At 38.8% G+C, this 12,148-nt stretch overlaps 1 protein-coding gene across 1 annotated transcript in view; it reads left to right on the forward strand.

The window, feature by feature from the left end:
• The window catches only part of TRDN (triadin), a 281,398-nt gene that overhangs the window by 172,519 nt on the left and 96,731 nt on the right, over nt 1-12,148 (forward strand). The window lies entirely within an intron of this gene.

Below are 12,148 nucleotides of genomic sequence, written 5' to 3' on the forward strand. Positions count from 1 at the left end.
TTGCCTGCTCTAGGAGAAGGCAATGGCACCCCACTCCAGTACTCTTGCCTGAAAAATCCCATGGATGGAGGAGCCTGGTGGGCTGCAGTCCATGGGGTCGCTGAGGGTCGGACACGACTGAGCAACTTCCCTTTCACTTTTCACTTTCATGCATTGGAGAAGGAAATGGCAACCCACTCCAGTGTTCTTGCCTGGAGAATCCCAGGGACTGGGGAGCCTGGCGGGCTGCCGTCTGTGGGTCGCACAGGGTCGGACACGACTGAAGTGACTTAGCAGTAGCAGCAGTCATCCTATGTCTTCTATCCTTGGTTCTGCTAACTATATAATATGTGTGTAATAATATGTAATTTATAGTGTTAAATTAAGGTCCATAGAAATATTGCATTATATGCATTAATGAGTTTGGTTTAAATGTCTTCTAGATGAGTTCTATGAACATCCATCTATCCAGATTCTATGGATAGAGCAGTGAACAAAATTATGCATGATGCCTATTTCTCCTTTAAAATAGGAAAATTGATGTTATTTTACAGGGTTAAGGTGCAGAATAGTTTATGCATAGATGATATGCTTAGAACACTACCTAACCACAATATGTACTATTTAAATGTATAATGGTAGCAGTGGTGCCCAAATTTAGCAAAATTATGATTATCTGTTCACCACTTCTTATTATCGTTCTGATTTAATTATCACATATTATTATCATTCACTCCCTAGCAAGTCTTCTTTAACTTCCTTATAAACACCTTCAATAAAAATTTGCCTTTAAATCCCTGTTGCCTCAAACCTTGCCAGATACATGCTGTGTTTACTGAATTGAATTCATGATGTATAATATTTATCTTGCTGAAAAAATTATTGATGATCATCCCAGAGCAGCCCTTTTAATTCATTCCTGGAAATAATCCTGTTATTTAGAAAGATGACAGGTTTCTAAGCATTGCAAATAGGCTTTGTGTAAAGATTCTTAAAGGAGTTATTGATAGTGCCTCTAGAGACAGAGGCTCAGAATTAACAAAGCTGGGTTTGCTGTGTGTGTCAATAAACTGCAGACAACATATAGAATTAGACAGCAGTGAGAAAAAAGAGAGAGCCTACACCTCATCACTGGTGAGCATAGTTCCTAGACTTGGCCCCATGAGAGTTGTGCTTATTTGATTATTTGAAGTATGGAGAATCAGTTTAAAATAAATGTATCCAATTTTCACACTTGTCTCAATCAACCCAATAAAGATTGTAGTCCTTATAACTAACTAGAATGTGCAGAAATAGATCCAGGCGCTTCCGAGTGGCCACGATTCCTCGGACACTGCAACTGCTCTCAGTCAGTGTCATTGTGATTAAGGGCGTTAGGTTTGGGAGGAAGGCAGGTAAGTAAGTAAGTGTTCTCCCCACAATATACTGTTCGTATTACTTTCTCTTTGCACTGAAGCCCTAACGTTTCATTTTCTCATGTTCTCAGAATTTTGTCTCCTCCCCTTTTGAAAGAGGTGTCAGATTCTAGAGGAATGTCTTTGCTGTGCAGGGACTTTTATTACAGTGTCGGTTTTGGTCTCACCTTGTCACTATTAATGGCATGGACCTGCTGTCAAATAAGAATAAATTCCTGCTCAGGTAGCCTACTGGGACTATTCAAAGCATGTTCTAAAATAGTCTGAAAAGGAACAAATAATACAGAGTAATTTGAATTGCTGCATGAGAAGCAAGGAAAATTAGGGCTTAATCAAAGAATTATCAAACTAATTAGGTGTTATTTATTAATGTGTCATGTCTTGTAATAATCTTATCTGTCGTTTATATGCAAGAGAGCAGATTAAAAAAGCATTCTAGTGATTATGTGAATATATTCTCCTAGTGCTTTTCCAAGGTTCAATTGGGTGGCCCAGTAGATAAAGAACAGGGAATCTAGGATTTTCTAACCATTCAAATAAATGCATAATTCTTAACCCTTTTCTTAAGCAGGTCTTATTTTATTTTATTATTTTAAAAGAAGCCCTTATTTTATCCATAGACAGAAATAAATATATCCCATACCTATTTTGATATAAGTAATTATGAACTAAGTAGTTTGATACAGCTACTTTCAGAGAGACCTAATTTGGCAACCAAATATTCCTTGTCCATAGCTTTATTCCTGCATAGAATGTTTGTGCAAGATGAAGACAATAATGAATTTTTTCGATACTAATATTAACTTCACAGGTTGTAGATTGTTGAGCCAGTTGCTCTGGGTTTTTTGATCAATTCTGTGGCACACTGTACACACATGACTGCTGGTCTAATGTATTTTACATTTTGGTTCTCTAAAATATTCTGTGTCGAGGCAATGGTACTGTTATTCCCACGTAGTAGTAATAATTATCCCACATTTGAAGATAATACATTTTGTCTGTCTCCTTCTCAATATCTAGGTTGACATGTTGAAGTCATCCTATCAGTCTCCCAGCAGTTACTGGACCCCTGTATGTGCTTAATCACTCAGTCGTGTCCAACTCTTTGCAACCCCATGGACTGTAGCCCATTAGGCTCCTCTGTCCAGGGAGATTCTCCAGTCTAAAATACTGGAGTGAGTTGCCCTTCCCTTCTCCAGGGGATCTTCCCAACCCAGGGATCGAACCCAGATCTGCATTGCAGGAGGATTCTTTACTGTCTGAGGCACCAGGGAAGGCCAAGAATACTGGAGTGGGTAGCCTATCCCTTCTCCAGGGGATTTTCCCAACCCAGGAATTGAACTGGCGTCTTCTGCATTGCAGGCAGATTTTTTACTAGCTGAGCTACCAGGGAAGCCTGGTACAGACCCCTAGTATGCATTCAATGCTAGTGGTCGTAACATGATTTTCAAAGCAAAGGAAGCAACAATCTTGTCCGAAGTTATTATAAATCAAGCAATGAACAGTATTAAGAAAGCTTGGGGAGAAAATGGAAGAAAGTACTGCTGCTGCTGCTAAGTCGCATCAGTCGTGTCCGACTCTGTGCGACCCCATAGACGGCAGCCCACCAGGCTCCCCAGTCCCTGGGATTCTCCAAGCAAGAACACTGGAGTGGGTTGCCATTTCCTTCTCCAGTGCATGAAAGTGAAAAGTGAAAGTGAAGTCGCTCAGTTGTGTCCGACTCCTAGCAACCCCATGGACTGCAGCCTACCAGGCTCCTCTGTCCATGGGATTTTCCAGGCAAGAGTACTGGAGTGGGGTGCTATTGCCTTCTCCAGGAAGAAAGTACTGCTGCTGCTGCTGCTGCTAAGTCGCTTCAGTCATGTCTGACTCTGTGCGACCCCATAGACGGCAGCCCACCAGGCTCTGCCGTCCCTGGGATTCTCTACTAACAATTAAACTGTATGATTACTAGAGTATAATATAGAGAAGTATAAACTAAAGAAGAAAGAGCCACAGAACCTCGGACAGGCTTGATAAAGCGAAGTCCTAGTGTTTTGCCAATGTTTATCTTCAGCTTTATTCTGATTGTTATTATTAATTGCTTACGATGAGTTTAGTATTTATCCTTATATCTAATTATTTGCAATCCTTTGGACCATAGTCCACCAGGCTCTTCTGTCCATGGGATTCTCCAGGCAAGAATACTGGGTTGGGTTCCATTTCCTTCTCCAGGGGATCTTCCCAACCCAAAGATCCAACTCAGGTCTCCTGCATTGCAGGCAGATTCTTCACTGAGCCACCAGGGAAGCCTGATTCTTATTCAGGTGGTCAATTTTTTTCAGTCTAAGGTGGGGAAATGTAGTGGTATAATTAGATGAACTTTTTTATTTACAATACCAAATGAGAAGTCAATGCAGGAGAAAAAACTGAACAAATATAGTTACTATCTATACAGGTGTGTTCTTCCAAATTAGACCCCATATTGGAAAAGACCCTGATGCTGGGAAAGATTTGAGGGCAAGAGTTCTCCTTGAGACAGAAGATGAAATGATTAAATAATATCACTGACTCAAGGGATGTGAGTTTGAGCAAACACTGGGAGATAGTGAAGGACAGGGAAGCCTGGTGTGCTGCAGTCTATGGGGTTGCAAAGATTCAGATGTAACTTAGTGACTGAACAACAACAATACTTTAGTGTCTGTCCTTTGTCATTCGCACTTAATTATTTATGTTGCATTTCTTAAATCCCCACTACTCTATTTTATTCAATATTATGGCTTTGTGGTTGATATGGTGCCCTCCTGAAGAAAAAATTGTCATGTATAAATCACCACTTCTGCAGCTACTCACGCTGTTTATGTAACAGGCACATGTTTAGTAGACAAGGTTTGTAATAATTGAAATCTCTGATACAAATTGAGGAAAATAGACATAGAAAAAGCACCAACATTGTCATATTGAAACATCCAGTGAGAAACAAACTGATGATTTAATCTTCTCTTAGATGGAGGTTACCTAAGATGTAAACCTTTTCCATTTTCTGTTATTCATGACAATGATTACATTAATAATGATTTTTACCCCAGAGGGATATTTTTTGTGTAAATTATAAATAGCCTCCTGGCAGACACTGGATAAGCAGTGTGCATTGTTTTAAATGACACAATATCAATTATACACAATTTAAAACAGGAAGAAAAGTTGGATGATTTCCAAATGTGTCATTCAAGTGAGAATGTGTTTGTGAATTTAATTGTGCTTTCATCCTATTACATAATAATTATTAACATGGTCCCATTTTATCCTTTATCTATTAAGCACAAGCACTGAAATATTTAAATTTGTGTTATGTGCTTGTAGTTGAAAAGATAAGGAGTTTTATAATCTTTATTAAAGCAACCAGTAGAAAATTCTTTACTAAAACAAAATGCTAACCCCTTCTTTTCTCTTCCTAAGGTAAATTCCAAAACCAGGATATTCCTTATTAATTGGTTCTATGGTTCTTCTTTAGGCTTTTCATATTTCTTTGAAATGCTTTTAAATATGGAATGGTTTCATGTGTCAGAGAAAATATTGGGGGACAGGAAAGAAATTTTCCTACAGATGTATATAAAGGATAGGATAATGGCAGTATCACTTCCCTTTGCCAAGTCCTGTGTGGTGTGGACTTGGAGGTGGTTGAAAGATATCAGACTGATTCTATTCTGTTTGAATGAGATCTCTGTATAAAAGAGAATATACTGTCTTTCAAATTTGATATAATAGCTTAAAAACGTACCTCCCTGTATTTGAGGATAAGGATAAAGGAAAGATACCGTGAAGCTTGAAAACAATGGCTTGCCTAGAGCTGGAGAAAAACTCAGGAAATCATCCAGACGTTATTCTGTGTCTACCCTTAAAAGATTTTGGAGGGTTGTTAGGGATGGTCATGACAACATTGATGATGGAAAACATTCACTACTTTACTGAGAGCCCGCAGTGGGAGGAGCCTGGTGGGCTGCAGTCCATGGGGTCGCTGAGTCGGACACGACTGAGCGACTTCACTTTCACTTTTCACTTTCATGCATTGGAGAAGGAAATGGCAACCCACTCCAGTGTTCTTGCCTGGAGAATCCCAGGGACGGGGGAGCCTGGTGGGCTGCCGTCTCTGGGGTCGCACAGAGTCGGACACGACTGAAGCGACTTAGCAGCAGCAGCAGCAGTGTACCAGGCACTGTGCCGAGTTGCTGCACATGGATCATCTCACTGAATTCACACTGAACCCTCGGAGGTGGGTTATAAGTCTCCCACCTCGTAGATTAGGAAATTGAACCTAGAGGAAGTGGCAGAATTTGCTCAGATACATAGATATTGTCTCCAGCACTGTAGGGAGAATTATGTTTTCTGAAAAGGGGGTCACTGTGTCTTCGGTTTTCTTTTTCCCTTCCCTTTCTTCACTCTGATTTGAGTGGTACAATTTAAAACAAACTCACAATCTCTATTTCCATTATAGTTTACACTTGACGCATACTCCTAAATCTTGCCGGTACAACTGCCAAAGAAAGCAAGCAATTTGCTGATAACTTTTAGCTGCCCTTGTTGGTTTTGTCAGTGACAGGAATCTGGTATAGAAAGTACAAGCAGAGTGAACTGTGATTCTATTCTCAGAGGCACGAATGACTTCTCACCAAAATTACTGGAGGAATATTAGAATATGGTTTACTTTTAAATTTCCTGGGTTTCTATTAAGTTGCCCCTAAGTCCTGATAAAAGATCACCCAGTTCCATCATTATATTTGTAGTCAAATTTTATTTTTAGTAGTGGGAGTGACAGCAAATTGAGATAGAAGAGAACATAGAGTAGATTTATCTCTAAGGTTGTTGGTAGGTCCTGAAGCTATTGAGAATGAAAATAACAGATTCTAGTAGTTTAGGAATTCATTTGGCAATTGACTATGCCAGCTGTTGTCTGTCAATAACCTCTTTGGTAGAATTCACAAGTCAAAAAGCCAGAAAAGATTTGAGACAGAGGGAGGCATTATTTATTCTCCATGTTCAGATAGTTTACAAAAATGTCTAGTCTCTTACCTCTTAAGAAGGGAATTTGTTATTCTGCTTGAAAGCTGTTTTAATGCATTTTGCAAATGTATTTTTGCAAATATTTTGGGAGCCTTCTTTTTTCTCTCAATTTCTCAACTTGCTACTCGCATTTCTATTATCAATAATTTATTGTGACTTGATTTTCAGTCTTTGAATAGATCAATAAAGTGTGTTGGATCTCTGAAAAGTAAACCAGAATACAAAACCTAAAGTATTAAATTTTGACTCAAGAGTTATGATATATTCAGTCAGTAAGTTCAGACACTCAGTTGTGTCTGACTCTTTGCAACCCAACGGACTGTGGCACGCCAGGCTTCCCTGTCCATCACCAACTCCCAGTTGGTTAAACTCATGCCCATTTCATCCTCTGTCATCCCCTTCTCCTCCCACCTTCAATCTTTTCCAGCATCAGGATCTTTTCCAATGAGTCCATTCTTCACATCAGGTGGCCAAAGTATTGGAGTTTCAGCTTCAGCATCAGTCCTTCCAATGAATATTCAGGACTGATTTCCAGGGACTCTCAAGAATCTTCTCCAACACCGCAGTTCAAAAGCATCAACTCTTTGGTGCTCAGCTTTCTTTGTAGTCCAGTTTTCACATCCATACATGACTACTGGAAAACCATGGCTTGGACTAGATTGACCTTTATTGGTAAAGTGGTGTCTCTGCTTTTTATATGTTGGTCATAGCTTTTCTTCCAAGGAGCAAGCGGTCTTTTAATGTCATGGCTGCAGTTACCATCTGCAGTGATTTTGGAGCCCCAGAAAATAAAGTCTCTCACTGTTTCCATTGTTTTCCCATCTATTTGTCATGAAGTGATGGGACCAGATGCCATGATCTTTGTCTTTTGAATGTTGAGTTTTAAGCCAGCTTTTCCACTCTCCTCTTTCACTTTTGTCAAGAGGTTCTTTGGTTTCTTTTCACTTTCTGCTATAAGGGTGGTATCATCTATGTATCTGAGGTTATTGATACTTCTCCTGGCAATTTTGATCCCAGCTTGTGCTTCATTCAGCCTGCTGTTTTGCATGATGACTCTGCATATAAGTTAAATAACAGGGTGACAATATAAACTCCTTTCCCAATTTGGAACCAGTCTGTTGTTCCATGTCTGGTTCTAACTGTTGCTTCTTGGCCTGCATACAGATTTCTCAGGAGGCAGGTAAGATGGTCTGGTATTCTCATCTCTTGAAGAAATTTCCACAGTTTGCTGTGACCCACACAGTGAAAGGCTTTGGCATAGTCAATAAAGCAGAAGTAGACGTTTTTCTGGAACTCACTTGCTTTTTCAATAACCCAAAGGCTGTTGGCAATTTGATCTCTGGTTTCTCTGACTTTTCTAAATCCAGATTGAACATCTGAAAGTTCACGGTTCACATAGTTTTGAAGCCTGGCTTGCAGAATTTTGAGCGTTAACTTTGCTAGCGTGTGAGATGAGTCCAATTGTGCAGTAGTTTGAACATTCTTTGGCGTTGCCCTTCTTTGGGATTGGAATTAAAACTGATCTTTTCCAGTCCTGTGGCCACTGCTGAGTTTTCCGAATTTGCTGGCATATTAAGTGCAGCACTTTCACAGCACTTTCGCATTTCACTACAACTTGCTGCTGAACAACTGTCAATTGCAGAATGTTGGATCCCACCAAAAAAGATACCCCACAACCAAGGGCAAAGAAGAAGCCCCAGCAAGACCATAGCAGGGGTGAAATTGCATTTAGAATCAAGCTGCATACCCACCAGAGAGGCTCAAATGGTTCAAACAAACTGTGCACACCAGGACCCAGAGACCCCCACAGAGACTGAACCAGAATTGTGTTTGAGCATCTCCTGTGGAGGTACAGGTCAGCAGTGGACTGCCGCAAGGGCAGGGGCTCTGGGTGCAGCAGACCTGGGTATGGCATAAGCCCTCTTAGAGGAGGTCACCATTAACCCCACCACAGAGCCATCGGAACTTACACAGGACTGGGGAAACAGACTCTTGGAGGGCACAAACAGAACCTTGTGTGCACCAGGACCCAGGAGAAAGGAGCAGTGACCCCACAAGAGACTGATGCAGGCTTGCCTGGGAGTGTCTAGGAGTCTCTGGTGGAGGCGTGGGTCAATGGTGGACTGCTGCAGGGTTGGGGGCACTGGGTGCAGCAGTGTGTGCATGGGACCTATTGGAGGAGGTCACCATTATCTTTATAACCTCCACCTCAGGTCAAACAACAGGGAGGGAACACAGCCCTGCCCATCAACAGAAAATTGGATTAAAGATTTACTGAGCACAGCCCTGCCCATCAGATCAAGACCCTTTCTCTCTCAGTCAGTCTCTCCCATCAGGAAGCGTCCATCAGCCTCTTATCCTTCTCCATCAGAGGGCAGACAGAATGAAAACCACAATCATAGAAAACCAAACTGCTCACATGGACCACAAGCTTGTCTAACTCAGTGAAACTATGAGCCTTGCCACGTAGGGCCCACCCAAGTTGAACGGGCCATGGTGGAGAGTTCGGACAAAACGTGATGCACTGAAGAAAGGAATGGCAAACCACTTCAGTATTCTTGCCTTGAGAACCCCATAAACAGTGTGAAAATGTTCCCTTGATATCTAATTTTCTTGAAGAGATCTCGAGTCTTTCCCATTCTATTGCTTTCCTCTATTTCTTTGCATGGATCACTGAGGAAGGCTTTCTTATCTCTCCTTGCTATTCTTTGGAACTCTGCATTCCTATGGGTATATCTTTCCTTTCCTCCTTTGCCTTTAGCTTCTCTTCTTTTCTCAGCTATTTGTAAGGCCTCCTCAGACAACCATTTTGTCTTTTTGCGTTTCTTTTTCTTGGGGATGGTCTATGATATATTAAATGTACTCATTTTTAGGGGGGTTTCCCTGGTGGCTCAGTGGTAAGGAATCTGCCTGCAGCTCAGGAAACTTGCAGGAGATGCGGGTTTGATCTGTGGGTCGTGAAGATTCTCTAGAATATAAAATGGCAGCCTCCTCCAGTATTCTTGTCTGGGAAATCCCATGGATAGAGGAGCCTGACTACTTCTACGGGGTGGCAAAAGAGTCAGACACAACTGAGCAACAAAACAACAACAATGTATTCAGGGATATGCCATCTTATAATGACCAGGTTGGTAAACAGCAGCCTTATTAGAACTGATACTTCTATTTTAGTAGCAATGATCAGTTAAACTAAATGAATAATAGCTCATCACTTATTAGTCAGTAAGTTAGCATGTGCCAGGAGGAGGGCCATGCCTAGAGATGTAAATAAAACTTGAGATTTTTAACTCAAAATTTTATTGAACTTTTGTAATTTTTCTTAAAAATGATCCCTTTTTAATTCTATTGAATTATACCTTAAAGTTTTAAACATAAATATAATATTTTAAGCATTTGTCATATTTGAAAAAATTGATTTCCAATAAAATAAATCACTGTTATATTTCTATCCCTCAACTCCTTAGAGAATAGGCAACTCCATTTTGATAAAGTATGTTTGACATTGGAGAGCAGCATTTCAGAGACCTAATTTGAATTAATTATAACTTTGAAAATTGAATTGACATAACTGATGGTCAAAAGCATGCACTATTTGTATTTCAAATCATCTTCAAATGAAACAAGAATTAACATATCCATTACAAATACCATTATGCAGTAATATAGGATACTGCACTTAAGATCTATTTTTTCTTAGTTATTATGAATATCATTGGCTATAGAATTCTAAAGCCTAACAAAACAGCATTTGTACTGAGTTGAAATTGTTTACCATTATTCTAGATTTCATCATTTATTTTATTTGTTCCTTGTGCCTCATTGCTCTCTCTAAAATAAATGCAGACAGACAACATTCTGCTGTGAAGAACACTGAGTTGAGAATCTGCATTCATGTATCATACTTATGTGTCACTTAGGTCAATGTAGCAAGTTGTTTAGCTTCTTTGAATTTCAGGGTTCTCAGTAAATTCTTAAGTTTCTTCTGGTACTAATATTCTTTTCGGGTTACATGTGTAGGTGTGTAATTCTTTGGGCTTGAAGCATACCACAATGGGTAATTTACATAGTCTTTGCACTTTAGGGTAACTGTAGATTCAGAATATATTGGATGTGTTATATCTTGATTGGGCTAATGAAGCTAGTTTTCTTTATCTTTGACCTTTAAGCTCAATTTTTCCCACTAATGGATAAAACTGTTAAAGTTTCACTTTCATGGAAAGATTGGTACTCATAAATAAATTGGTAAAAGTTCTGACAGAAAGAAAATGAATACTTTGGCCTGGAACTGTAAATAACTGAAAAATAGAAAGCAAAAAATAAATTTTATCACGTGTTTTGTTGGAAGTATTCTGTACTCTGCTGAGATCTAAAAATACTGTAATTTGGTTTGTTCATATTCAAACACTCTAGAAACAGTGTAACAGAATAGCATGTAGTAACATTCATTTATTCACTTACTCGTGCTCATTTTCTCTTGTAGGTATTCATTTCTCTTTACTAAATATGTATGCATATTCCAGACTCTGTTCTCAAGTTGCTCATAGTCAAATGAGGATTAAAAACAGAAACAATAGCAATAACAAAAAATCCCAGCACAGACTTGTAAATAAACAAATGCATTGAGAATCAGAAGATAAGTGTACACTGGCTATTCTGAGAACATAAGAGTTGTGAAGGGTGTGGCTGGAAGGGAATCAAGGAAGAGATTAAAGGCATTTCACTGGATGACTCCAAGGCGAGTAGGGTAGTTGTATCCTAAGTACATGAGATAGTTTTTATTTTTGTAAATTGAGACTGCACTCTATCTAATATGCCTCATATTCTCTTTTCATATCAGCTCTGACCTTTGTACTAAAAGAAAAATTTACAGTTCATATTACCTATTTGTCTATTTTTTCCATCTTTACTGTCTGCCTATTGCCTCATCTTATGTATAAATATGATTTGCTCTGGTGTTGACAGAGATATAATTTGGATAGCTAGAAGGAAATATTTAAGAAAAGTGAAGAAATAGTAATTCTGCAAGTTTTGAAAACCTCCAAGTTGACAGTCTATCTAGAATTGTCAAAATGAGATCAGGGACCAAGATGGGTACTTGAGGTCAATTTAATATCTAATTAATGTTAAGTAGAATATGATCGTGAAGAAAACTATGAGACTTTTAATCTTAGGAAGTGAATCTTTAAAGATCTTATAAGAGTTATTAGTCATTTATGACAATGGGTAAAATAATTGTCATTTATCTTGACCTTCCAAATAAATATTCAATAAATAGAAAAATAAAAATGAAGTGAAAAATGTTTATCTTAAATGCTTTTGAGGTATAACCTTGGTTAGGCCACTTTTCCTTCTAGAGACTACTTTTGTCCACCTGAAACATTAGGGTGTTGAAATAACTGATTTCAAAGATCTCTTCCATACCCTAAAACTCTATGATTGTGATTCCATGCATCTATTTTTATTAAATCCTGGATATCAGGTATTCTGTCATAATCAAGGTGTAAGAATAAATGAAACAATGATATGATCTTGAATCAATCTCATTTCCTTTTTCAGTTGGCTTTTCCATGGTAGAATTATTTCTAACTTATAAATTGGAGATGAAGACGAAAACACACTAATATTACCTTTATCATTTTTAATCAAAGGAATTATGAAATATGTATTTGACTTCTATTCCTTGCTTTCCATCAAAGCAAATATGCAAATATGTA

The sequence above is a fragment of the Bison bison genome, unplaced genomic scaffold (assembly GCF_000754665.1).
Source record: "Bison bison bison isolate TAMUID 2011002044 unplaced genomic scaffold, Bison_UMD1.0 scf7180017864473, whole genome shotgun sequence".
Classification (NCBI taxonomy): domain Eukaryota; kingdom Metazoa; phylum Chordata; class Mammalia; order Artiodactyla; family Bovidae; genus Bison; species Bison bison.